The 27,522-nt window shown below is 49.3% G+C and overlaps 1 long non-coding RNA gene across 2 annotated transcripts in view; it reads left to right on the forward strand.

The window, feature by feature from the left end:
* LOC136996719 (uncharacterized) overlaps nucleotides 1-14,282 on the forward strand; it is a 42,388-nt gene extending 28,106 nt beyond the window's left edge. For both annotated transcript variants that reach the window (XR_010887676.1, XR_010887675.1), the window contains one exon: nucleotides 14,167-14,282. This is a non-coding gene — a long non-coding RNA (uncharacterized lncRNA). The remainder of the gene's footprint in view (nucleotides 1-14,166) is intronic.
* The last annotated feature ends 13,240 nt before the right edge of the window (nucleotides 14,283-27,522 follow it).

Consider the following 27,522-nt stretch of genomic DNA (forward strand, 5'->3'; position numbering starts at 1 on the left):
GCCTAAAAACCTTCATAAGCCGTGCCCTAGAGTTGCGTCCACTCACCACTTCCTATACCCCATTAGTGGAGGTCAGTCCAGACACATACGCATCACCCCTCCAACAAGTTATCGATACACCTGTGACTGAGAGTGGGATGTGAAAGTGGCAGCAGCCACGGGGTGGATGATGTGGGAACAAGAGAGAATTCAGGGAGAAAGATAAGGGGGCACACGGGAAAAACAGTACGTGGCAGCCAAAGCACATCACCCTTTTGCAACATGAGTAACGAACTAGCTGGTGAAGGCCAGACAGTTTGTTCCAGCTGCACGGCGGAGGAGGGAGCGATATGGAGGTATCACGGTCCGCCCCTGACCACAAAGGGCTGCATCCCAAAAAATAATTGCTGCTCACAGACTAACTGTTGACCTCTAGTACCCCCAGCCTCATTATCCCTGCTTACCATATTAAAAATCACGCCCTTTGCTGCATAACGATATGTAAATAAGGGGGGGCATACCCCCAACAACTGCGCAAATGGCAATCCGGCCAATGAAGTATGTCTGCCGCACTTCCACATCCCACCTTCAGCAACTATAAAACAGAGGATAGCTCACTAAAATTTTTGGAAGGGAAGAAAATTGAACCGCCGACCTGTTCACTGGAGATTGCTGACGAGCGAGCCTCCTTCTCCCCTCCCCCAAACAGGGACGCCTCTTTGGTAAGACTTGCGCCTCCGACAAACGTTGGACGTTACCCGGGAAAATATATTATTATTGAAAGCGCTTAACTGTTAGTTTGAGCTCATGGAAAGAACATTTGTAGCAGCAAGTGCATTTATCAACGGCAATTCCGAACCTGTTGTATCTGTCGCTTTAATAAAATCTTATTCTTTTTACTTTGCGAAACTGTCTCAGGGAAAGTCCTCAAACAGGGGGGCTCTGGCAGGCAAATGTAAATTACACAGATTCTTTTTTACTTTGCGAAACTGTCTCAGGGAAAGTCCTCAAACAGGGGGGCTCTGGCAGGCAAACGTAAATTATAAAGATAAGGAAGGGCCTTCCGTCCCTCCCTTTCACGCGACAGCTTGTCTCCAAAGACTTTTCTGCTTCTCACCTCTTTTACTTCCTGTGATGAGAGACGAAGCCACCTGAGCTTATGACCCTGCTTTGTGCTCGGTCTACAGTCTGCTCTGTGCCCAAAATCGTCAAGGGCATTCTTTTATGCATGATATAATCTAATAGTTGTTGCGCTTTTTAATTCTAATAACAGTTGGGCCCCCTTCACTTGCTGCCCTCTCTCCCTCAACACATGCATGTAGTGAGCCAGCACAATGGTACTTCAGTCCCTCTCACCATTTCCCTTGTGCACCGAGTAAGACGACGGTGCTAGAGTTTGCAGACAGAACTGCTTAGCTAATGCTTTGGCTTGCTTTTTCTCCTATCTCTGTGCAGCTGCCTGCAGACAAAAGCGAAGGAGGAACGCATCTCCCTCAGAGAGCCTAGCAGAGAAGAGGAGGAAATGCTCACCCCCTGCTGAGAAGGAAACCAGCATCTCCCTCAGGGTAGGCTGGAGCTCACTGATCCACCTTTGCTTCCCGCTCTGCTGACGACCCTTGAGCTATCCGTTCTGCCAGCAGAGCTGCAGGCATGGGCAACATTCAGCTAACGGGGAGACAGAAGCACCTGAGGAGGCTCCCACTGCCAGCTGGCAGCCCTCTTTCTAGAGGCTCTGTGGCCTCTCTTCAAAAGATGCATTTCGCAGGGCCCTGCATTGCAGCCACAGAAGCTCATGCAAGGCAAGAGGGGCTTTGCTGTGGCAGCCGCTGTTCTTTGCTACAAAACGGGCCATGGCAGTTCCCGCTGTTCTCAGAGAAGTTCACTTGCAGTTAGGATCGTGGAGGTGACTGATAGCCTGAGGAGCAGCACAATGCTAGCTGAAACTGGAGCCTTGCTTTTTCTCGCAAGTCGGACACAGGAGCTCATTTCCTCCATGGAAATCTGCTGCGATATTTAGTCTGTTCTTGGGCGTTTCACTCCTTTTTTATTTAGCCATACAAGGAAGGAGGATGCGAGTTGTGTGGGACCATTTTCTTTTGTGTCTGAACACATCGAGAGCCTATTCAAATGATCACGTGTTAACGTAAACTTGTACTGTCTCCCTTTTTTCTTCAGCAACTGCTGAATGTCGTTGGCGACGCAACAAAGGGCTGCAACATCCGCCACCTCGAAAAACTACACCTGGTGCTCAGCCAGTGTGTTTTCCGCCATCGGCAAGATGATGACAAAACGCAGTTGATAGAGGTACTTTGCTTACACAGCACTTCCTGTCACTGTTCTGCACTTCTTCCTTGCGCACTGTGGATATCCTGCTTATTCGCTATTCCTCTCTTTCCTGCTTAGCAGTCTGTGTTACATACGAGTTGCTGACTTCCACCTGGAAGGCATCTACACAGACTTTCATTTCATACAAAGCAGCTAGCTACAGGATTTTACATTTCTATTCCAGCTTATAGCAAGTTTGCCTGTGTTTACTTGGCAATTATTATTCCTTTTTTATCTTTTTTTTATCTTTTTTTAGGAAATGAAGGAAGAAATTGAAAACTTCTCCCGTGCTCAGTAACAGGAAATGTGCTTCTACTCTGCCATTCTTTTTCATTATTTGCTGTTTAGTCCTCAGTGCACAATTCAGTGAAGAGAGCCTGTAGTTATAATATAAAGACATCTGTTTGAATATATATCCAAATATAGCGAGGCTATACCAATAAAGCTCATATAAATCCTTTTAAGCTTTCTTACTGGCTATTTGTTGCTGTTGTTGTTCCATACCTATTGCGTATACATATGTGATCTGTTGAGATCAATGTGTTTGGCCTTCCTTTCGCATGTGCATTGCCTGAAAGTCTCGTGCCTGGCATTTTTAGGAGACCAATGGTCCTCAGTGCCTTTGACCTACACACATCTGGACGTCTTCCCAGTAATCTCAGTGCCTCTCTCAAAAGAAAGCAATGGAAAACTCGACCATCTTTGCCCAAACGGTGACAGGCGGTTTTTCTGGCGCCGCCTGTGCTGCTGCCTATGCCGTTGTCTATTAGGCAACGTTGCAAGGCAGCGCAGAGGTCATTCTTCTCCGGACCTGCTCGCGCCCCCAGGGATTCTCAGAGAAGGAAAACAAGCCTGCAGCAAGCGTCGGGGAGGAAAACTCTTCCCCAGGCAGCGGCACTTTGCTGTGCTCGGGGTGCCCCGCGCCCGGGCACGTCTCAGCCCGCAGCGCTGCCTGCTGCCCGCCGCCCCCCCCCAGCAGCTCTCCTCCGCCCGCTCGGCGGCAAGCGGCGCTCGCGCTCTCTCGGCCCCTCGCCTCGGCCCCGGCCCCCTTCTCGGCCCGCCAGCGCCCCCGGCAGCCGCTCCGCCGCCGGGCACGGCTCTCCCGGCACAGCTCTCCGCCCGGGCGGCCGCGCCGCGCCGAGCCGCGCCGCGCCGCGCCGAGCCGAGCCGAGCCGAGCCGAGCCGCGCCGCGCCGAGCCGCGCCTAGCCGCGCCGAGCCGAGCCGAGCCGCGCCGTGCCGAGCTGAGCCGAGCCGAGCCGAGCCGAGCGGCGCCGAGCCGAGCCGAGCCGCGTCGAGCCGCGCCAGCCCCCGGCTCCCTCGGCGCCCACCCCCGCCCGCAGCGCCCGCCCGGCGCCCACCCGCCGCGACCCGCCGCGACCCCCAGCGCCGCCGGCAGCCGCGCTCCGCGCCGGGAGCCGCCCTCGCGGCGGGAAGCGCCCCCGAGCCCCGCCGAGGCTGCGAGCCTGCCCGGGGCTGCAGCGCCCACGGCGCCGGCTGCCCCCGCACCCTCGCCCCCGCCGCGCCTGTCGCGCTCTCGGCTCCGCGCAGCGGCCCCGCGCCCCGACGCCTCGCCGCCCGGCGCCCGCGCTCTGCCCCGCCGCTGCCCCGGCCCGCCTCGCCCGGCCGCAGCCTGTGCTAGCGCGCCCCGCAGCCGCGGCGCTCCAGCCCAGGGCGCTGCTCTTCCCCAGCGCTCTCCTGCTCGCCCCGCCGAGGCTCAGCGCCCTCGCCACGGATGCGACTGGCGTGTTCGTCGCACTGCTTTAAAGGCTCGCGTCTGGCATTGTAACACAAGAAATCGGCTTGGGGCAATGGTAACTCCCTTGCCAGGCTTGCTTGCCTGGATCGGCAGCGGTAATGGGCCTTCTTCCCTTCTGCCCTTCTGAGCGCAGATCCAAAAGCTGCCCTGGCAGATGGCCGTTGGCAGACGTCCATCGCAGAGCAAGCGGCCGTGGGAGCGTCGTCTTTCTTTTCCTGCTTCTGCCCGCTGCAAACAGCAATCAAGCAAACAGCAGGCAAGAAAATCAGGAGGAGAGAGCGCTCCTGCCCTTCCCCTTTGTGCAGTGCAGTGCTGTGCGATGCAGCAGGAAGAGCCGAGAGCGAACAGCTGAAGGCGCCACACACAATTTACCCCAGACTTTGGAGAAGCTCCAAGGCAGCTAAGCACTTACAAAGGAAACAACCACCCGAGCTGTAAAACTGTGAGCATCCCTCAAGGGGCACAACCTTTGCTGATCTGGTTTTACATTTGACTCACTGTGTCCCCTCAGAGAGGGCTGCTGCCCAGGCGCTCCTGCTCCTCTGCATCTTCTACCCTTTCACTTGAAAAGCCCTCCCTCCTGCTCTCTCTCCTTGCTGCTAGCACTGGTGTCGAATGGTAGTGCTCCGAGTAGGGCTGCTGCTTGCCTAGGTGCTTGCCCAGCACTCCCTGGCAGGGCAGCGCTACCCAATGCAGTGCACTTGCCCCGGATGACGGGAGCATCAGTGCAGCCCTCTTTGGCTTCAGGAGGTTCAGAAGCCTCTTAGCCTGGGATTTGCACCTGCATCTTAGGAAGGAGAGCGTGCTGGGAACTGACAAGTATGGACTTGGTGGTGTGGCTGTGTGTTTCCTTCCCCTTCGGAACGAGCAGAAGAAGAGGACGGTGAGCATAATCACGGTGAAGAGCCTGCCTGTTTGGAGGTGCTGGGAGCTGCACTTGACTTTGAGGAAGAGGGTGAGGCTGAATACCAGCATGAGGGGCGTGCAGAAGAGGAAGTCCAGGACTCCAATGGTGATGAGGAGTATGTGGCAGTTGCTAGAGAGGCGAACAGTGCTAGAAACTTACCCCAGCATGTTCAGCAGCAGCGAGAGGCTCCAGAGCAGGCCGGAAATGATGCCAGACAAGTGCTTTCGGCGATGGCTTCGGCACCAGATGGGACAGAGGACAGACGGGCACCTCTCGATGCTGATGGCTGTCAGGAGATACAAGCCAGTTCCGTACGTGAAAAGATCCAGGAAGAGGAATATCCCAAACTGCACTCCCACATTGAACTGCATCAGGCACTGAACTGTTTCGATGGCGATGCAGAGCAGGTAGCCAAAGTCAGCGGCAGCCAGGTTCAGGATGTAGACAGTGAAGCGGTTCCTCCGGATGCAGAAGCCGAGGTACCACAGGACCGTGCCATTTCCCACCATGCCAGAGGCAGAGCTGATGAGGCAGAAGCTCTCCATGAACTTGAGGAGAGCATATGACGGCTCTGCCTTTTGCACAGTCCCACTGTAATTAGTCCCTTCAGCCAGGCTTGAACTGCTTTGAAAGGAGAGCATTATGAACTGATCAGTCACTATGAAATAACCAAAATGGAGAAAGTTTCTTCTTCTCTCTGTTTCTCCAAGAGACAGAGGGGAATTTAGTGACTGATACACTGCTTTTATACTTACAGCCTTGTGGCCTGGGACAGCTGTCGCTCACGGAGTATGCATGGCTGATGTCTGGGAAGGTAACAGCAAGGTGCTACATATTGAGGAGAAGGCAAAATCATGCAGAAATTTGGAGAGGTTGAAGCAGGAAGACAGGGTGAGACAGTTCAACAGAGTTAAAAAAAAGAAGCAGAAGAAAACATTGCTACTTATAGAGAGGGAGGAGCAGGAGATGGGGAGGGGGTAACTCTACGCAGTGATCGTGTGTGTGTGGATGTCTGTGAGAGAGGACATGAAGATGGAACAGCAGAGACAGAGAACATCCCAAAGCATTAATGATGGCAAGGAAATGCTGAACCTATCGCAGAAATGCTTACCTTCCTGCCCCAGTGCATCGGAATTGACTGCTCAGAGAAGCTGGGACCTGACATCAGCTCTAGTGTCTTTCTCTTGGTTTCTGATTCATCCCATGGATCTTCTGGGAAACATTTTCTGTGAAAAAGACAAGGAAGTTCTTTCAGCCTGCAGATTCAGTTTCTGTCTCCTGTGCGTAATGAAGCAGGTGTTGTCAGGAAGGAGTGTTTTCACTGTACTGAGGAGGCTGGGACGAAGTCAGTGGCAGATGAGAATGGGGCTCTCTCATGTTGTGAGGCAGTTTCCTATTTCTGCTCTACTTCTCTGGTTGCTTTTACAGTAGGTGGGGAGAAAATTACCTGCCAGGGATTCCATTCCCAGGGATGCTGTGGGATTTTGCATGCATCTGTGAAAGGCTCTTGGTGCGTTCGTACTCTGGCCAAATGCTGTTATAAAGGAGATGTACAAATGAGCAGTCAGTAGAGGTTGCGGGAAGTTTTCAGAGTAACTGTATTCTGTTTTGTTTTTTCTTTCTTGGAATATGAGAATCAGCTGGAATGGGATTATTCCAGAGGAGGATGTCCCTTCTTCCAATGTTTCCTTCAAAAATCACTTCCTGTGCAATGTCTCGCCCCAAATCCTGCCAAGACCCCCAAAAGAGAAAGGGCTTGTCTGCTGCGCGTGGGGTGTGAAAGGGAGATCAGACATTGAGGCCTTCACAGCCTGGGTGCTAGGCATCAATAATCCTCTTTGGGCATTATCAGCCTTTGCCTGCCTCCCCGAATGCTTCTGGGCCTCCCTTTGACAACACGTGTAGAAAGGTGCCTATTTCTTTCTCCTGCAGATAGGAGGAGTCTCCCCAAACTGCACAGGGCTCTAACAGCATTTGATGACTCGTCGTTCACCTCTGGCCCCAGAGAATTAAAGTATTTTAGCAGCTTGACCTGAAAGGGACTTCAGAAAAATAGTAAACACAGCGATTTATTCGCCGTAATACAACAGAAACCCTGCAGACCAGAAGTATGCTTGCTGTGTGCCACTTACAAAATGAAGAGGAAGAAAAGAGTTTTAACAGTGTGATTGTGCAAGCTTCAAAATGGGCAGGTGTTGGCTCCAGAGGGACAAATCTCACTCAGACTTTGGGTATCACGTGGTGAAGCAGCAAAGGTCTCTCTCTGCCTCTACAGTCAGGAATTGTCTTTGATTAGACAAATTAGACCTATTTTGTGATATTGTGACTTTTGTTTGCTACTTTTGTTTGATGTTTGAGGTAGGCTGAGGTGAGGGAGAGAAGAGGGTTGACTGCAGTAGGAGCTCTTGGAGTTGAGAAGGGGGTAGCTGTGGGAAAGGAAGGGTGGGGATAACTACTGAGGGCAGAGGCTTGGGAAAGGGAAGCAAATCAAGTCTTTTTAGAGTTTTTCTCTGACCCTTCTTCATGTGGTGAAAATTGGACTGCTCTGAAACACGCATATGCACCTACAGATTCCTTCCTCCAGGCCTCAACCACATTGCAGAAATACCAACAGTACCATGAGTGCCTTATGTTGCAATCAATGAGAAAATAAAGACTATTTCAAACGCTGGTGTCTAGGAGCTCTTGTGATGAGTGGAGTCAGGTTTGCTGCCCTCAGGGCGGCAGGTGTCCCTTGCAGGCACCTCATGCCACTGGTACATGGACTGTGTTGAGGAACACACTCAGCACTAACATCCTTGGCTGCCTGTCTCCTTTCAACCGTCCCCAGGAAAGCAGAAATGTGGTTTTTTTACAGGGTGCTGGTGGCCCCCGAGGAACGCATTCTTCTTAGCCATGACCACTGACCTTCTAGAGTGCTCTGTGTCCTGGCATCTTCCCAGAGAGATACTGAGCAATTCAGAGGACAAACATAGCTCACTTGCTGAGGGCATGCTCCATGGTAGGCTGGGCTGGCTATCTTAATGTTAGTTCAGGGCAGAAAATTCTGCATATGATCCCTATTCCTTGCAGTCATCCTATCACCGACTTCTTTCGGACCACAAGAAATATATTGCAAACATGTGGCAGATGCCACCTCTGAGAATGCTTATTTCTTACTGTCAGTGATTGAGAGGGTCTACGATAGTGGTTTACATCCTCTGGAGGTGCCTCTCTCTCCATTGGGCATTCAGGGAATGTCAGGTGATTAGCTTTCTGTCTAAGGCATTTCAAACAGATTTCATAATGTTAAATAGCATCAGCCTGGGCCATTGATATGTACTGTCATGTACTGTCATACTGGTTGTAGTGGACGCCCTGTGGAGATATGCCGAATCATCAAAAACTTTGCATTCCATATAATGCAAGTGAAGTAACCATCCTATGACTTCCATAGACCGTGCAAAAGCATGCTGAAAAAGTCACTCACAGTTCTCGTATATCTATTATAAGGCTTTGGTAAGATTGGTCTCTTGTCTCCAAAGCATATTCAAAACCTGAGTCTACTTCCTTAACGAAACTAATTAATGAAAGCCTGCATCAAATAGCAGCAGTATAGCTCTAGTTTCACAGACCTTGCAGAAGATGCTCTACTGCTGCTCAGGGTCACACAGATTGAGAAACTGTCAGTCCTCTTCCCTAATGCCTGCTGCTGATTTCACAACCTCCCTCAACAAAACTTCTCATTCCCCAAGGGTCCACTGTCACTGCAGAACCTCCCTTAGCACACTCATCACTACCGAGTGTCCTCTTCTGACCTCAAAACCTCTCCCAACACAAGTTGTCACCATACATTGTCCCCTACTACTTCACATTACCTGTTCTACAGTAGGGTCTCCTTGAACTCTGTAGCCAGCCTTATGACACCTCAGCAGCCCCAATTCTGCAACCTCTCCTAGTGTTACCCTTCAATACACGATGCCCGCTTCTGATGTCACAAGGTCTTTCAACACAGCTTAGCACCCACAGTATTACCTGCCACTTCATACGATCTTTCAGCACAGTCCCTCACCGCACCTCAGGCACTTCTGATTTCACAAACTCCATGAAGACAGCTCCTGGCCATGTAGCATCCATTTCAAGTTTCACAACTTCCCTCCACACCGTGCCTTGTCCCCATCCTGCCCATCATCAAATTCACAACACACATTCACCATGGCTCTATCAACAAACTCCTTGCCAGTATTCACTATGCAGCTGCAAAACCTCGTTCATCTCACCATGCACAGTCCCTCCTTGTCCAAATCACAGCTCCCCTGAGCATGACCTGCTGCCATAGTGGTGTCCAGAGCCAGGTGCCAAGGTAAGTGGAATGGAAATGGAGAAAAGACCTTTCTCCTTTGCTGGCACTAAGCACAGCCCTACGGGGAATTATTTTGCAGCAGGAGGTAGCAGCAATTCTTCATTTGGACTTGTGCATTAAGTCACCTCTGGTAGTCCATTTGGCTAGGGAAACAAAAGGACATGAATACGATGCTAGCCAAGTTGCTGCCATGTGTGCCACTGGGTACAGAAAGTGGCAGGCTGATTCATACTAGGTTAGCAGGCCAGATGCTATTGGCCTGATCTCTGGCTTCTGTCATCTGTTGTTCCTCTTCCTTTCCCAAAGATTGTAAGACTTTGTTTACCTTCTTACCCAATACTCTTGTTTCCTGTAGTGACTACTGATAACCCTCATTAAGCTGCCCAAGACTCCAGGTGACAGTAAAAGGATATTTAAGTTAGGGGACTATTTTCACCAAGACATTTCTTTACCAGTATTTATTCTCATTAATTGTAGGATTTCTGTTTTCACTCTGTAGATCGCTGGCATTCTGTGCAGAGGAGATGGAGACATTAACTATGTTGCTATCAGGCCATTCCACATTTCCAGAAACTTCAGCAAAACAAAGTAAAGGACGGCAGCTGAGACAATGTCTTTCCTGACATCCGTGAGGCATAAGCTACAAATACACAGTAGAGTTGAGAGAAACGATGAATTTGACTTGGGCCTTGGTTGAGATGATATGCTGATATAAATCAGCATGTCTATTTGCTTCATAGGTTCACCTTTGACTGCAGCTGCTCAGGTTAAGAAAGATGGGGCCCATCATGACAGTGAGATTTGTCCGCCCTAAGTTATTTTGTTTAAAAGCTAGATGTCTATTTCAGACCTAATCGCATCCTAAAATCAGTTCTGAGGTAGATCAGATGCATCTGCCTCCGGAGACATTCATTTTTTTCCGCAGAAGAGCCTAGAGTGACTAAGTCAGGGTTAAATTTACTGACTTCCATCAGCATTAAATAGGTGACGTCCTCCCTCAGTTTCCCAATTCGTAAATGAAGGATTTTTTTTGACTGACTTTGTAATTCACTGACCTCTGTTAAAACATGCAAATTCTTGCAAAGAGGCTGGATTTCCAGTGATGAAATTTCTGGTGAGATAGGACTTGGAGGGTCATCAAGAGGTCACCCAGGACATCTTCTGTCCCTATAAAAACTTAATCGTAACCACTCCTGAGAGAAATGAGCCCAACCTGTCCTTAAAAGACTCCTGTGATAGGAATTCTTTACCGTCCGTGGAGGATGGTGACACTTCCTACAGCTTGAGGTTTCTTTCTTTTTTTTTCTTTAATGAAGATTTCTCTTTTACATGTTTTTTGGAATACACAGAAGTTAAAAAAGGAGAGAAAATATCTAGATTACAAATGGACTGTTTTAGCATTCACAATGCTAGGAAGCCAGAGCAGTGGACCTAATGGCCCTTTACACATGGGAAATCCATACAACTATCAGCTTGGAGTAAGGAAGACTCCGAGAAGCGTTAACTGGATAGTTCCATGCATATGCTTGTCCAGTTGAATACTCAGCTACTCCTTTGACTGTTATTTCTTATGGAGAAACCCTGAAATGCCTTTGTGATATCATTATAAAAGCATTGACTGACAACTGTTTCTTTACAATATATTTACTTAAACTTTTCAGTCAAGACAGAACTCATTCTCCTCCTTTGCCTCTTTCTTTCACGCCTTCCCTTCACCAAGCCTCCACACCGGCTTCCTCCAGCCCCAAGAGCCCTTCAGGTGGAAGATTTCCTGGGAGAGGGTTAAAGGTTGGTACTTAAATGGTTTTCTTCTCAGCCCTTTTTGCAGCTGCTGGGGTATGAAAGCATCATTCAGCACACCCAGGTCACATCATCCACACAGCCCATTAAACCACTTCTCACATAGGCAGGAAACATCAAGATATACTTGTGACACACGAAAGCAAGTAATAAATTAGATGGGATTGGATTATACACTAACAGCCACCTCCTAAGCAAGTTTTGGAAGCTTTCCAGAAGCCATTCTATGTTCTTTAACGTACCAGGGAAGACAGAAGTTGAGGAGATAAAGTTGTACAGCCCTTACACAAAAAATTAGATCTCTAAACACAGGCAAGGTAAGTTTTGCAGCTTCTCTGGCTTCTCGCTTTGCTTTGCTTTGCTTTGTTTTGCTTTGCTTTCCTCTTCCTTTTCCTTTCTTCTTGCACAAATGTGAAAATACAGAAAGAAACTTCCACTGAAGTTATCAACTGTCTCTAGTTATCTTTGGCTAGAATCACATACAGAGCTAGTTCTACAGCCGCAGATTAGATTGCTTCGATATTATTCTTTTGTTTCCCATAACCACCTGAGATTTTAGGGAAGAATGCATGCAGTAAGGAGATGGTGCAATTTCTCACCCTTTTTGAGATGTTAAGAGTACACATGAGATTCATTTTATTTTGCAGCTGATTGCATTATGTCATATACCTCAGGTCTACCCCTGCAAAGGCACTAAGAGATAAGCCATAACTGGTGGGAATCCTCTACTGAATTAGTCATTCTAGTAATCCTCTTGGAGTCAACAGTAAGAAACGGGTACCGGCAGCACATGATTCATCACATCTACAAGTAGACTGGTCAGGTGTAATATGCCTAGCTTAGGTACAGATGCCTACATGACTTAAGTCGATGAGATGAGATCAGACAGATGGGTAGTTTGTTAAATGCAGTTTGGTGGTGATGGAAAGCAAGATACATGGCCGAGCTGTCTGAATTGTGAATCGGTCCTTTTGTAGATGCACACCTTGTTTTTAGCTCAGGAATTTGCCACCTGCTGGTATTCAGGCATATAGTTTCCCCTGACCATTTCTCTCTTGGTCACTCCTTTCCAGCTGCCTAAATATGGCCCTGGGATTGCTGCGGTATGCTTCCAGTCATGCTCTGGCTTGGATGGAGCCCAGCTATTTCTTTTGGACTGGGTACTGCACAGCCATAAAGGTGTGCTCATTTCATCCCTGTCATTTATTTTGTTGAGAAGTCTACGTCATTGCTCAGTAGAAGGAAGAGGGGTAGAAAGGATCACGACTTGGTAAGACGAGGGAGAAACTGACCTCACGTTGTTCTTACTGATCCTTCTCCTTGTAGAAATATCTGAAAGGGAACCATCCGTGTAAATTTTACCCTTCTGCTTGAAAAACTTTCATCTAGTGTAAGTACAACTGTAAGCATAGGAAAAGTCCCTAACTTTCCCCACTTCCTCTCTCGGCTTCACTTTGTGGGTTTGAAAGTAATCTTGGGTTTTCTCAGTTTCAGTGTTTCCTGTGGATGCTTGATCACTTTGTGCCTGCACGAGAGTTTCTGATTATGCTGCAGATTGAAGTAGTTGGTAGATAACTTGGCTTAACTGAATCATTCCACAGATTTGCTCACCGATCACCAAGACAAATGAGAAGACCTGGCTGTGGTGTAATTCTGCAGGACTTAAAATGGTGCATTTTAACACCAGCTGACTGGGAATGTTTTGATACTAGAAGGAAGCCCATACAGTGGATATTGTTATTAAAAGAGTGCCTGCTTTTGGCTGACCTTAAACTCTCTGTGAAGAGTTTAATCTGGTGGTTCCCAGACTTCTTTGACCAAGGGAATTCTGGTGGTCTGGGTGCATAATGGCAAGCTAGAGACGTTACACTCTTTCTAAAGATGTAGGCTACTCATTTATTAGTGACATGTAATGCTCGATGGGTTGTAGCTGGAATACAGGGTGCACCAAAGAAGTCCCATGTTTATGCTGGAATGTGACCTTGTCTCGAATGAGAAACTGTATGGATGTAGAAATGCCTAGGGACAAGGAGCTCAGCCATAACCTAAAACAGGTGGATGGCATTACAAAAAGCTCTGAGCTACTTTCAGGGACCAAAAGGGATTATTCTCTGAGGTTCATTCTAACCTGGTGGTGCTAATTTGCTTAAGCTCCTCATAGTGAATGGAGGAAAAAAGGGTTCTGCAATGGACCCTAATTTAGTCTTTCTGAATCAGCCTATAGAGAGACTTATACTGGCTGTTGAAGGAGTTTAGTTAGATTAGCTTCATTAAGCTAAGTTAACCCTTGAAAGCATCACGCAGAGCGTATCAAAAATCACACTAGGTAAAATCAGTACAATGCTGGGACAGAAGATCTCACAAGAGTCTTTCATTCTTCCTTCCTCGGATAGAAGCAATGCTGAGATTTAGAACAATGTGAAATACTACATTAAGTCATATGTGCAATTTTTTTCCCCTCCATGATAGATAACCTTCCCAGAACTCATTTTTCAGCCCGTGACATTTCATATTTACGTTTCAAAATGTATATACACAAGAGAGTTCTTTTCTCTGCGTGTGGGTACGTTTCCCTTCTAAACAAGAATTCAAAGATCATGTGTACTTATAAAAGAAATCATCATTCTGAGCAATATTTCCAGGTATTCTTAAAGACACCCATTTTACAAAGATTGCTGTCAGGGACTTTGTCTACCCTGAGGGCAAACATACTACATTATCTGCCTTGTAGTGCCCGAGGTGAACACTCTGGCCTTGTCCTTAGTGCATGGAAAGCTATCAGCCATGGAGACAATCCTTCAAAATCCTGGAGGATCAGGATTAAGGAACATATCACAGAGTGCACCTATCTCTGTGCCACCAAAGCCATGGCAGAAGTTTTGTACTGTGGAGAATTAAATAGCCGTTAAAAAAAAATACATGACAGAAACTAAACACTTCATAAGCTTAATACTAATGCTGTATCTTTCTTGGTTTGTATCCACTTCTGATATAGAACTCATTATTAATAATGAAAAAAATGCTGATGAATCATGTGTCTGTCTTTGTTTTCCCAGGTGTATAAGCTGTATATTGCATATTGGCACCCGACTGATCAACATGGAGAATGTAAGCAGTGTGAAGGAATTCATTCTCCTGGGCCTTTCAAAGAACCAAGGGGTGCAGAAAATATGTTTTGTGGTGTTTTTGTTCTTCTGCATTGTTATCGTGGCAGGAAATCTGCTCATCGTTGTCACTGTAGTTAGCAGTCAACGTCTGAACTCCCCCATGTATTTCTTTCTCTGCCACCTGTCCATTGCAGATCTTTGCTTCTCTTCTGTCACAGCTCCCAAAATGATTGCTGGCTTCCTTGTTGAAAAGAAAACCATTTCCTTTGGGGGTTGCATGGCACAGCTATTCATGGGACATTTCTGTGGCTGCGCTGAGATCTTCATCCTCACAGTGATGGCCTGTGATCGCTACTTTGCCATATGCAGACCCCTCCACTACACCACCCTCATGACCAGGCGTGTGTGTGGCTGGATGGTGATGGGTTCATGGGTGGGGGGCTTTGTGCACTCCCTGGTGCAGACCCTCATAACCGTTAGCCTCCCTTTTTGCGGCCCCAACAAAATTGACCACTACTTCCGTGATGTCCACCCCCTACTACAACTGGCCTGTACCGACACCTATGTTGCAGGCATCACTGTCGTTGCCAATAGTGGAATGATTTGTTTGGTCTCTTTCTTCATCCTGGTCACGTCCTACATTGTCATTTTGTTATCCTTGAAAAGGCGAACGTTTGAAGGGCGGTACAAAGCCCTCTCCACCTGTGGGTCCCACATTACTGTGGTGACTCTCTTCTTTGGGCCATCCACATTCACCTACATACGCCCATCCAGCAATCTCTCAGAGGACAAGAGCGTAGCTGTGTTTTACAGTATCATCACGCCCATGCTGAACCCACTCATCTACACGCTGAAAAATGAGGAGATGAAAAGTGCCATGAGAAAACTGTGGAATAGAAAAGTCTGGAGTGAAAAGGGTGAGGTGGAGAACTGTGGTAACATTTTCTCAGGAGCTGAGAAAATCAAGTCTCTCTCACTATAATTCCATTTTGGAAAATTTACTGAAAGCTCCCTTTTGAAGAAAAGCTTGGTTTTAGCTGTTGCAGTAATTAGGAAGACACTGAAAGTTCATGTTTTGATTGGAATGGCATTGCAAACTCTGCGACTAGCAGGGATTCCCTTTATGTTCTCTTTTTGAATAGCACAGGCCCAGGACTGGGGCTTCCAAGCACTGTGGAGACACCAGCAAATAAATAAATGAATGCTATCAAAAATATTAAAATGTGTTCCAGGCAGAGCATCCTGTTAGTCCGAGCTCTCCCAGGTATAAACTTTCCGTCAGACAAACTCCATCTACTCTGCAGTTTACTCAGCTAGGAAACGATGGCCCAAGGTGTCTGCAAGACCTGGAAAGTCACCTGCTGCTGGAAGCAATTGTGCCAAAGGCTTCCTTCCCCTTTACTTTGGAGTAAATGCCTTCTTATGAGCACTGCATTGTCGTATGCTGAATCCATGGGTTAGCAAGTAAACTGCTGATATTAGATGCTGGCTGGGTCATTTGCTGATGCAGATGATATGAGGAGAAGCTTCTCCCCTTCCCATTCCAGTGCAACTCTCTGCCTTTCTGCAGTAGTTCACCTATCGCTAATGCCCTCCTTCCTAACCATCCCCTCTGCCCTTCATCTCTGCCTCAGATTTTGCATTTTACTGTTTAGACTAATAGAGAATCAAAGATCCAAGTGGAAGATAAATTGCTCACCGTAGGAAATTGTCGCCACCAAAGAAAGCATTGGGGGGCACAATTTTATGTGTCAGTGAAAAAAAAGAGTTGTTTGGGAATAATTCCTGTACTCAAGGTCTGCACGCCTCCTAGCCCAACAGGGCACATTTACAGGCCCAGGCAAAGGAAGAAACATGTATTCCAAGGGAATAGCTGGAGCAGCTACTACTGCAGGAGGGAAGAGAAGAAATGTGAAGATGGAAGATTAAATCATCTCAGAGCCAGCCAAAGCTGCCACAGGGAGGTTAGTTGTAGCAGCTAAGGTTCTCCACAAGGCCAAAGGAGCCACGAGGAGCCACAGGACCCTGACTCCTACCTTGCCAGGAGGAAAAGAGCAAACCAGCTGCGTGAGGGAGAAAGACATCTGTGTAATGCACTCTGAAAGTAACTAAAGCACTTTCTTTTTTTTTTCCTCACTTCACGTTCCCTATAAACACTTGTTTGCACTTGTGTTGCACCTTAACACGGCTTAAGTGTGATTCAAGATAAGAAGGTGTTCCCTGCACAGGAGAGCAGCAGATCTACGGACCAAACCCTGGGACAATGTCGGAAATGCTCTGCTTCCCCGAATGTCCTCTGCTCTATGCAGGGGCTGGCAGAGTGGGTTCCCATTTCACAGGCACGCACCAGCACACTGCGGACATCTCAGTGTCTTCTCCTCACCGTGGTGGGTTATGTGGATGGCAGCCAGCAGGAAGGAACTGGGATAAACCCTGATTCTCAAGGCTTAGAGGGATAGTGTCCCTCAGGCCTGGGCCAGCATGTCCCTCACCCAGCATTCACACTCTGTGGACACAGCTAAAGGTGGGACCATCCCCACCTATTTGTAGCAGTCTAAATTCTTCATGCAATGAAGGACTGTTGCCTAGCTCAGCACCATTGTCAACAGAGAGGGACAGGCGCCTTCAGAGGTTGGTCTGTCTCACCATAGGTGGGGCAGGTAGAAAGGCAGATGGGGCCCACTGACCCCCTTCATACTGCAACTGCTGAGGGGTTAGGGCACACGGCCAGTTCAAGCTAAGGCTTATAATTTAAAAACTGTTTGTTTGGGGTTTTTTTTAATGTTTTGGGGAAGAACGCCATGATTTTTCTGATTTCTCTTCCGGGTGCTGGATGCTAGCAGGCAACAGTGGGACCATAGTTTATGGAAGGTGTCAACAGCAACAACAACATTTGATTCCTCTACACATTGGCCCAGATTCTTATAATGACTTAATATGAGGACTAACCAGCTGCTTCTGTATTTTGCATTGCCTGAGTAAAAATACCTGGCAAGTAGTGAGGCCTGACCACAAACATTTTTAAAGTCTTGAAATAATTTCCTCGTTTACTTCTTGTTTCAAACTTGTACAGATCAGATGTTTAAGTAATAACAGTCATATAGCACAGTTATGATATTTATTTATGCTGCAAACGTGCAATGGTAAGAGTAAGTTAATAAGAAATAAGAAAGCATATGTGAAATATTGGCTTAGAAGGGAAAAAATATCTGACACGTGTAAGAGACATCTTTACTCAAAAAATGTTTGATTGCAAGGGCAATGTGAACACAAAATTTTGCAAATGCAAAAGCGATTCTGTGATTCTGTGATTACCCCAGTGGCATCACAGGTGTGTTTATGGGGATTTCCATAGTCCAGAACTTGGCTGAGGTGTACAAAAACCTTACTAACACATCGTTAATGCAGATGATCTCCAGTATTCACCCATGTACTGTAGGAAAGGTGGTCTGAGGAAATACAAGCCTGCTCTTTTGGAGACTGAGGTCGCAAGCCAGAAACTCATGAGCAATAACTGGAACCAATCCACACAAGATGTAGCCCAGTACAGCACATATAGGACAATGACTCTCCTGCTTCAGGTTTCCTGGCATCCCTTGAACATGGTCTGATTTCACTTAGGGTGCCTTAAAGACAGTTTGTGCCTAAAGGCACATCTCTGCTAAACAGACATGAGGTAGGTGTCCACTTTACCTCCTCCAGAAGGATCTACGCTGATAGTTGAAGTGATGTTAATTAGCCAGCTGCCTTGTGTCATGATGTGAATACTGATGGTTGCACAAAAATGCATGGACATTCTACCAGAGTCAGAGAGCAATAGTAAGGACTAGTTCTGTTGAATTCCTTCAGAGGGTTGAAAAAGAAGGTACGTTCACTGCTTGAGCAGAATTCCTTAGGGCATGACTAGCGTGTTGAGACTCAAATGGTAACATGCACTATCCTTCTCAGTCAGTTTTTCATTTCCAAATCAACACTTCAAAAGTGGATGTTTAGGCAACCTAGTGACTAGTCTTCCTTTTTAAAAGGGGCAAAGATCAGAAATATGAATCTGGAGGATATTTCCACCAACTCCCTCAAATAAATAAACGGAGCTCGCTATTACACACTTCAGTAATACATTCTGAGTTAGATATCAACTGTCACTCCTTGAGAGAAGCATTGACTTGGAAAGGAAACTTTCCCCAAAAGGCATAAAAGGGAATACATTGATATTGAACATACCAGTGATTGATATGGATGTGTACTGATAACACTGTGTTTCTAATGCCATCACAGGTGGCTTTATTCTGTGCTTCAGGTCCTGTCTACGTGACCTATATGAAGAACAAAAAAAATGTGACGGAGTTTATCTTCCAGGGACTCACACAAGATGATACATTAGCAAAAGTATGCTTCACATTCTTCTTAGTCTTCTATGCCACTATTATTCTTGGAAACCTGCTTATCATCATCACTATACAGAACAGTCAACAGCTGGACTCTCCCACCCCATACTTCTTCCTGAGCTGCTTGTCCTTTGTAGATATCAGTTACTCTACTGTCACAGTTCCCAAACTCATTTATGACCTTCTTGCTGAAAAGAAGACCATCTCTTTTGTGGGCTGCATAGCACAGCTCTTTGGGGTCCATCTCAACCATGGGGAGGCAAAGAGAAGTTTTCAGGAGGGACTTTTCAGGAATGTTGTTCTATTTTTAGCATGGCTGTTCAGAATAGAACTGAAAATAAATCCAAGGTTTCATGTAGCTCTCATCTTTCTTTGGAAATTGTCAGTCAAAAGGATGTGAGGATATTGTCACCAGTCAAACCTGAGCATTTGGGGTGGTATTGTGGCTCTTACCTTTAGACACCTTAGAGCTGTGTAAGTCTCAGGTCTAGGCTTCTCCTGGCATTAAGAGGAATAACTAGGTATTTTGAGAGGTTATACTTTCTCACTAGCTCCTACGAGCTTCAGAGAGTGGTGTCTGCTCACGTTTCTACACAAAAAAAGTGATGGTGGTGCTAAGCTTCCAAGAGAAAGCAAATCCTTCAGGATGGCACAGCACAAGCAGGTTTCATCTCACATATATTGGTGTGCTGACATGAGGTGCCTCAACTTGAGAGAGCTGCTGAAGACAGCAATAACCTTTGAGGGGACTGAGATTCATTGCATGGTAAAATAGGAGCATGAGAGGAGCAGGATGCTGCACTAGGTGTCTGCCTTACAGTGAAGGGTGACATACACTGTACTAGACTTTCCAAGGCTCCCAGGAACACTGATGGACACAGAGGTCATTCCCCGATGCCAGGCATTAACTCTGACTTTCATCAGTCTGTGCCAACCTGGTGTCTCTGGGAACGCTTCATTTAAAGGAGCTCTGCTAACACCTTTCCAAGGCCTTGACCTTATGTCATAGCTGAGCTTTGTAATCTATCAGAGCAGCAATCCAAGCACGGTTAAATACCATAGTCAATGTTGGAGCCACAATCCAGATCAATTATCGGGACATTTTTCACCGCTTTATTTAGAGATCGGATGAAGTTTCATACTTTGGCCAGTCGTCTGGTGCTTCACACTATAAAAGTCTAAGGAACAGGTATCTCAGTGGAAATATGGGGATCCAATATCTCTCCATACTCCATACGATATAACCTAATTCCTAGATGAACGCTGAAAATTTCCCTAAAATTCTTAACAGTACTGTTCTTGATTCATTGAGTTTTCCTCAACTGTTTGCAGCAGGGAAAGCCCCAAACGCCCCTAGGACCTCCTGACTCTGGGCAATGCTGTTCTACCACAAAGAGACTTACTTTAGCATTGCTGTCATGACAAGTGATTCAAGGCAGGGATTATCCCAAATCTCCTCCTGGAACTGAGATTTGGGGAAGGAAAGAAGAGGAACAGGATTCTGGATGGTGGATCAGAAGGCTTTCTTAGAAAAGCAAACTGTAGATTTGAAGAGACAGCAGCTCTTTAACATTTTAAATTCCCTAATTTTGTCTGGGTTTCTCGAGGTGGAGACTAAGGGATAGGTGAATGCAGGGCTTAGATGAATGCGGGGCTTATGAAAATCTGTTCTTTTTGATGATATTTGTCAGAAAGCATATTTAGGTTTGAGATTGTGATTCTTGATTGAAACATGCTGCCGGTTCTGCTGATGCTTAGCTCTAGATGGCTTTGACCATCTTAAACATCAGCGCAGAGAGAGGTGTGCAGACATGACTCATTGCTGTGCAGGGAAGCTCTTTGATGACAACCTACCTGTCTTTTTCTGGAAGAGTAGTATTGTACATTGCTCTTCCCAGAGACCTGTAAACATACACAGTAAAGTAAAATGATGCCTGTGATTTCTTTTCAAGCTATTTCCTTCCTTTGAGCTGGGATTCCACTGAAAAAGACAATTTTGGACACCTCAGAAATCTGTTTTAAAATCTCACTTCTCTGTCCAAGATAAGAACAACACAACATTGATACGTGTAAAAACAGTGAACTTCACATATCTGATGATACTTAATAATCAGAAACAAGAGATAAACCTTGAGCTTCAGCCTCTGCAGCAACAGAAAGATGACAACTAGCAGGACCATAAGGCTACATTTTCACATTCTTTTTCCTGCATTTTAGGACCGTCAGGCCAGCGGGATAATAGTGCATATAGTCCAAATGCTTTTACTACCCCGTGCATATTCTGATTTTAGCGTTACTGAGATAAACGGCTTCTGAGATAGTGATGGCCTTTAATCATCACTACTTGATCAAAATTCAGACTATAACATACTGAAGATAAGTTTTCTCCCCAGCCGTGTGTCTTTGGGCAAAAATAATGATGTTTCGCAGTCATATTGCCTCTCTGTAAAATATGCTGGCAGCCATTTGAAGAAAAGAGACTTGTAAAATCCTTCTTTAGAATCACAGAATCACAGAATCGCTGAGGTTGGAAGGGACGTCTGGAGATCATCTAGTCCAACACCCCCTGCTCAAACAAGGTCACCTAGAGCACCTTGCACAGGATTGCATCCAGGCGCGTTTTGAATATCTCCAGAAATAGAGACTCCACAACCTCTCTGGGCAACCTGTTCCAGTGCTCTGTCACCCTCACAGTGAAGAAGTTTTTCCTCATGTTCAGATGGAAGTGTCTGTGTTTCAGTTTGTGCCCATTGCCTCGCGTCCTGTCGCTCGGCACCACTGAAAAGAGTCTGGTCCCATCCTCTTGACACCCTCCCTTCAGATACTTGTACACGTTGATAAGATCTCCTCTCAGCCTTCTCTTCTCCAAGCTAAACAGGCCAAGCTCTCTCAGCCTTTCCTCATAAGAGAGATGCTCCAGTCCCCTAATCATCTTTGCAGCCCTTCGCTGGACTTGCTCCAGTAGTGCCACATCCCTCTTGTACTGGGGAGCCCAGAACTGGACGCAGTACTCCAGATGTGGCCTCAGCAGGGCTGAGGAGAGGGGGAGAATCACCTCCCTCCACCTGCTGGCAACACTCTTCCTGATGCACCCCAGGAGACCATTGGCCTTCTTGGCCACAAGGGCACATTGCTGCCTCATGCTTAACTTGGTGTCCACCAGCACTCCCAGGTCCTTCTCCGCAGAGCTGCTTTCCAGCAGGTCAACCCCCAACCTGTACTGGTGCATGGGCTTATTCCTCCCTAGGTGCAGGACCCTGCACTTGCCTTTGTTGAACTTCAGGAGGTTCCTCTCTGCCCACCTCTCCAGCCTCTCCAGGCCTCTCTGAATTGCAGCATAGCCCTCCGGTGTATCGGCCACTCCTCCCAGTTTTGTATCGTCAGCAAACTTGCTGAGGGTGCACTCTGTCCCTTCATCCAGGTCATTGATGAAGAAGTTGAACAAGACTGGACCCAGTACTGACCCCTGGGGGACACCGCTAGCTACAGGCCTCCAACTAGACTCTGCGCCACTGATCACAACTCTCTGAGCTCTGCCATTCAGCCAGTTCTCAATCCACCTCCCTGTCCACTCATCTAACCCACACTTCCTGAGCTTGTCTATGAGGATGCTATGGGAGACAGTGTCGAAAGCCTTCCTCAAGTCAAGGGAGACAACATCCACTGCTCTCCCCTCATCTACCCAGCCAGTCATTCCATCACAGAAGGCTATCAGATTGGTTAAGCATGATTTCCCCTTGGGGAAGCCATGCTGACTACTCTTGATCACCTTCTTGTCCTCCACATGCTTGGAGATGGCCTCCAGGATGAGCTGCTCCATCACCTTTCCAGGGATGCAGGTGAGGCTGACTGGCCTGTAGTTCCCTGGGTCCTCCTTCTGGCCCTTTTTGAAGACTGGGGCGACACTGGCTTTCTTCTGGTCTTCAGGCACCTCTCCTGTTCTCCATAACCTTTCAAAGATGATGGAGAGTGGCTTAGCAATAACGTCCGCCAGCTCCCTCAGCGCTCGTGGGTGCATCCCATCAGGGCCCATGGATTTGTGGGTGTCAAGTTTGCTTAAATGATCTCTAACCCGATCCTCCTCCACCAAGGGAAAGTCTTCTTTTCTCCAGACTTTCTCTCTTGTCTCCAGGGTCTGGGGTTCCTGAGGGCCAGCCTGAGCAGTAAAGACTGAAGCAAAGGCGGCATTCAGTAACTCTGCCTTCTCTGCATCCTTCATCAACAGGGCACCCACCCCATTCAGCAAAGGGCCCACATTTTCCCTAGTCTGCCTCTTGCTACCGATGTCTTTGAAAAAGCCCTTCTTGTTGTCCTTGACATCCCTTGCCAGATTTAATTCCAAACAGGCCTTAGCCATCCTCATCGCATCCCTGCATACTCTGACAGTGTTCCTATATTCCTCCCAAGTGGCCTGTCCCCCTTTCCACTTTCTGTATACTTCCTTCTTCTACTTGAGTTTTGCCAGGAGCTCCTTGCTCATCCATGCATGTCTCCTGCCTCCTTTGCTTGACTTCCTACTCATAGGGATGCACCGCTCTTGAGCCTGGAGGAAGTGATGTTTGAATATTAACAAGCTCTCTTGAACACCCCTTCCTTCTAGGGCCCTAATCCATGGGATTCCTCCAAGTAGGTCCCTGAAGAGGCCAAAGTTTGCTCTCCTCAAATCCAGGGTTGCGATCCTACTTAGTGCCCTGCCTCCTCCTCGCAGGATCCTCAACTCCACCATCTCATGGTCACTGCAGCCAAGGCTGCCCCCAACCTTCACATCTTCCACCAGTCCTTCTTTGTTTGTTAGTACGAGGTCCAGCAGCACACCTCTCCTTGTTGGCTCCTCCATCACCTGTGTCAAGAAGTTGTCACCAATGCTCTGCAGGAACCTCCAGGACTGTTTGTGCCTAGCTGTGTTGTCTTTCCAGCAGATATCAGGGTGGTTGAAGTCCCCCATGAGAACCAGGGCCTGAGACTGTGAGGCTACTTCCAGCTGTCTGTAGAAGACCTCATCAACTTCCTCTTCCTGATCAGGCGGCCTGTAGTAAACACCCACAACAGTGTCACCCATGCTAGCCTGCCCTTTAATCCTTACCCATAAGCTCTCGACTCGCTCTTCATCCACCCCTAGGCACAGCTCAATACATTCCAGTGCTCTCTCACATAAAGAGCAACTCCACCACCTCGCTTTCCTGGCCTGTCTTTCCTAAAAAGCATGTAGCCATCCATGACGGCACTCCAGTCATGCGAGCTATCCCACCATGTCTCTGTAATGGCAATGAGATCATGGCCCTGCGACCGCACACACACCTCTAGTTCTTCCTGTTTATTCCCCATGCTGCGTGCATTGGTGTACAGGCATTTCAGAGAGGTGATCAAGCATGCAGGTTTCCCAGGAGGGATACAAGAGGATCCCCCATAGCCACATCCCATGCGCACTTCCCTGGCTGCATTCACCTGCTGGAGGTGTCCCGACTTGAGGTGTGTTTTGCCAACTACCCTGGCACTATAACTCTCCCCTTCCCCAGTCTTTCCTAGTTTAAGGCCCTCCTTACCAGGTTGGCCAACCTATTGGCAAAGACACGCATGCCCCACTTAGTGAGGCGGATCCCATCTCTCCCAAGCACTTGTCGATCTTCAAACAGGGTCCCATGGTCGTAGAAACCAAAACCCTGTTGCCAACACCAGTGGCGCAGCCAGTCGTTACCTTGGAAAGTCTGTCTCCTCCTCCTCTCATCCATCCCCCTCACTGGCAGGATTGAGGAGAAGATGACCTGGGCTCCCAGACCCTTGACCACCAAAATGGATGCAGCACAACCCGTTGGGACAAACCTCCCTGCGGGATATAGAGCCACAGCTTCCTTCCTGGGCCCAGGAGTCTCTCCAGCACATGCTTGGCTCTCTCCGTTTTTTCCCTGGAGCCTCTCCCAGATTTCTGAGTTGCTGATGCTGCTCACTGGTGGCCCTTACTGCTGAGAGGCTGCACGGTAAGCATGACAGTTTCTTGCAGGCTGGCAGGTGGAAATGCCCTCCCTTGGTCCCACCGGGCAGTGAAGATGGACTCCAGAGCCAGGAAACCCTCTTGGCAGCAGCACCAGCAGCACCAGCAGCACCAGCAGCAGCAGGACTTGTTTTCTCTGGCTGTGCCAAGTCTCTGCTACAGCCAGCAACTTGGAAGAGACGGTCAGCAAGGCAGGGCCAGATGTGGAGGAAGCTGTCATGGCATACTCACTTCCAGAGCATCAGAAGCAGGAAAAGAAAAATTATTTTACAGACACATGGCTTGGAACCCTTCTCTCTCCAGGGCCTGTGCTGAGCCACAAATAGAGGTGCTGAGAGCTTCTTCTTGGTGTGGGACAATTTCATTCTGGGACAGTGGTGGATGCCTTCTGCAGAGGAGGCAAGTGCTTCTGTAGGCCCTTCAGCAAGAGGATTCATCTGTTGCTTGTTCCAAAGGGGAAGGAAACACACAGCCACACCACCAAGTCCATACTTGTCAGTTCCCAGCACACTCTCCTTCCTAAGATGCAGGTGCAAATCCCAGGCTAAGAGGCTTCTGAACCTCTTGAAGCCAAAGAGGGCTGCACTGATGCTCCCGTCGTCCGGGGCAAGTGCACTGCATTGGGTAGCGCTGCCCTGCCAGGGAGTGCTGGGCAAGCACCTAGGCAAGCAGCAGCCCTACTCGGAGCACTACCATTCGACACCAGTGCTAGCAGCAAGGAGAGAGAGCAGGAGGGAGGGCTTTTCAAGTGAAAGGGTAGAAGATGCAGAGGAGCAGGAGCGCCTGGGCAGCAGCCCTCTCTGAGGGGACACAGTGAGTCAAATGTAAAACCAGATCAGCAAAGGTTGTGTCCCTTGAGGGATGCTCACAGTTTTACAGCTCGGGTGGTTGTTTCCTTTGTAAGTGCTTAGCTGCCTTGGAGCTTCTCCAAAGTCTGGGGTAAATTGTGTGTGGCGCCTTCAGCTGTTCGCTCTCGGCTCTTCCTGCTGCATCGCACAGCACTGCACTGCACAAAGGGGAAGGGCAGGAGCGCTCTCTCCTCCTGATTTTCTTGCCTGCTGTTTGCTTGATTGCTGTTTGCAGCGGGCAGAAGCAGGAAAAGAAAGACGACGCTCCCACGGCCGCTTGCTCTGCGATGGACGTCTGCCAACGGCCATCTGCCAGGGCAGCTTTTGGATCTGCGCTCAGAAGGGCAGGCTGAGACCAGCCTCTGGCAGCTCTCCGTCGGGAAGAAGGCCCATTACCGCTGCCGATCCAGGCAAGCAAGCCTGGCAAGGGAGTTACCATTGCCCCAAGCCGATTTCTTGTGTTACAATGCCAGACGCGAGCCTTTAAAGCAGTGCAACGAACACGCCGGTCGCATCCGTGGCGAGGGTGCTGAGCCTCGGCGGGGCGAGCAGGAGAGCGCTGGGGAAGAGCAGCGCCCTGGGCTGGAGCGCCGCGGCTGCGGGGCGCGCTAGCACAGGCTGCGGCCGGGCGAGGCGGGCCGGGGCAGCGGCGGGGCAGAGCGCGGGCGCCGGGCGGCGAGGCGTCGGGGCGCGGGGCCGCTGCGCGGAGCCGAGAGCGCGACAGGCGCGGCGGGGGCGAGGGTGCGGGGGCAGCCGGCGCCGTGGGCGCTGCAGCCCCGGGCAGGCTCGCAGCCTCGGCGGGGCTCGGGGGCGCTTCCCGCCGCGAGGGCGGCTCCCGGCGCGGAGCGCGGCTGCCGGCGGCGCTGGGGGTCGCGTCGCGTCGCGGCGGGTGGGCGCCGGGCGGGCGCAGCGGGCGGGGGTGGGCGCCGGGGGAGCCGGGGGCTGGCGCGGCTCGACGCGGCTCGGCTCGGCTCGGCGCCGCTCGGCTCGGCTCGGCTCGGCTCAGCTCGGCACGGCACGGCGCGGCTCGGCTCGGCTCGGCGCGGTTCGGCTCGGCGCCGCTCGGCTCGGCTCGGCGCCGCTCGGCTCGGCTCGGCGCGGTTCGGCTCGGCTCGGCTCGGCGCCGCTCGGCTCGGCTCGGCTCGGCTCGGCTCGGCTCGGCTCAGCTCGGCACGGCGCGGCTCGGCTCGGCTCGGCGCGGTTCGGCTCGGCGCCGCTCGGCTCGGCTCGGCTCGGCGCGGTTCGGCTCGGCTCGGCTCGGCTCGGCGCCGCTCGGCTCGGCGCGGCCGCCCGGGCGGAGAGCTGTGCCGGGAGAGCCGTGCCCGGCGGCGGAGCGGCTGCCGGGGGCGCTGGCGGGCCGAGAAGGGGGGCCGGGGCCGAGGCGAGGGGCCGAGAGAGCGCGAGCGCCGCTTGCCGCCGAGCGGGCGGAGAAGAGCTGCTGGGGGGGGGCGGCGGGCAGCAGGCAGCGCTGCGGGCTGAGACGTGCCCGGGCGCGGGGCACCCCGAGCACAGCAAAGTGCCGCTGCCTGGGGAAGAGTTTTCCTCCCCGACGCTTGCTGCAGGCTTGTTTTCCTTCTCTGAGAATCCCTGGGGGCGCGAGCAGGTCCGGAGAAGAATGACCTCTGCGCTGCCTTGCAACGTTGCCTAATAGACAACGGCATAGGCAGCAGCACAGGCGGCGCCAGAAAAACCGCCTGTCACCGTTTGGGCAAAGATGGTCGAGTTTTCCATTGCTTTCTTTTGAGAGAGGCTTTGAGAGAGGCACTGAGATTACTTGGAAGACGTCCAGATGTGTGTAGGTCAAAGGCACTGAGGACCATTGGTCTCCTAAAAATGCCAGGCACGAGACTTTCAGGCAATGCACATGCGAAAGGAAGGCTGAATGCCTCGATCTCAACAGATCATGTATGTATACGCAATAGGTTTGGAACACCAACAGCAACAAACAGCCAGTAAGAAAGCTTAAAAGGATTTATATGAGCTTTATTGGTATAGCCTCGCTATATTTTGATATATATACAAACAGATGTCTTTATAGTATAACTACAGGCTCTCTTCACTGAATTGTGCACTGAGGACTAAA

This window comes from Apteryx mantelli, unplaced genomic scaffold (genome assembly GCF_036417845.1).
Source record: "Apteryx mantelli isolate bAptMan1 unplaced genomic scaffold, bAptMan1.hap1 HAP1_SCAFFOLD_72, whole genome shotgun sequence".
Classification (NCBI taxonomy): Eukaryota; Metazoa; Chordata; class Aves; order Apterygiformes; family Apterygidae; genus Apteryx; species Apteryx mantelli.